Below are 1,029 nucleotides of genomic sequence, written 5' to 3' on the forward strand. Positions count from 1 at the left end.
CCAGCCACCCAGATTGTAACGCATTGGCTTACAGAGGAGGCGCAGCTGCCCTGAGACACCAATGGAGTTACGGTGGCTGGAGTTCCAGAAAAAGGAAGCTCTTACAGGAGGCCCTCTGAGGTACCGTCGTCTGTCCAGATGAGATGGAAGCCGTCCCAAAAAAATGGTTCAAATGGCTCTGAGCACTATGCGACTTAACTTGTGAGGTCATCAGTCGCCTAGAGGCGAGGATTCGAACCCGCGGCCTTAGCGGTCGCTCGGCTCCAGACTGTAGCGCCTAGAACCGCACGGCCACTCCGGCCGGCGAAGCCGTCCCAGAAAGTGTTTTGGGTGGCTGCAGATACACACACTTCCGCAGAATAAAGGCACTTGCAGATGCTAGTGACAAGCCAAATGCAAGTAAAGATAAGGCTGGAATACTTTCACAGAGGAGTTCCTTAGGAAGTGTATCTTTTAGGATGGAAAAGGAGGACATTATCCTTCAGCTATAAAAGTTGTAGTTAAACAATTCGATTAACAAGATGAAGAATAGTAGGTGGTGAGTCACACGTATTGATTCGACCACGTAAAACTTCGTAGAAAGCTAATGGTGAGAGCTTACTAATGTGGAAGAAAGCACTGGTCATACCTGTTTGCAGGCAGAATTGTCGAACTAATGCACATAATTGTAAGAACTTCAATATCTTCAACATTTCGCGGCCCTGTCAGCAACTGTATAAATATTAATTTTAATAATCAACAGCCTCAGTTGCACCGTTTACCTAGAATTTACCTAGGCTTCAGTTGGGATAACCCAACCTTCTTCAGAATAACAGTAACTACCGTTTGTCCACAGTGGACATCGTCAAGCTAAAACTACAAATCCATAAACTGTCGTCAGACTGCAAAAACGTATCTGGAACTGCCTCGGCCCCACATCGCGACCGCGATGCGGCAGCCACGAGTGCTGTACTGGATCTGACCGTAGCGTCTTGAGGCCCGCCTAGGCGGACACCATACTTTGCGCCTGCGCATAAACTGTATGACAAT

The sequence above is a fragment of the Schistocerca piceifrons genome, chromosome 3, assembly GCF_021461385.2.
Source record: "Schistocerca piceifrons isolate TAMUIC-IGC-003096 chromosome 3, iqSchPice1.1, whole genome shotgun sequence".
Taxonomy (NCBI): Eukaryota; Metazoa; Arthropoda; class Insecta; order Orthoptera; family Acrididae; genus Schistocerca; species Schistocerca piceifrons.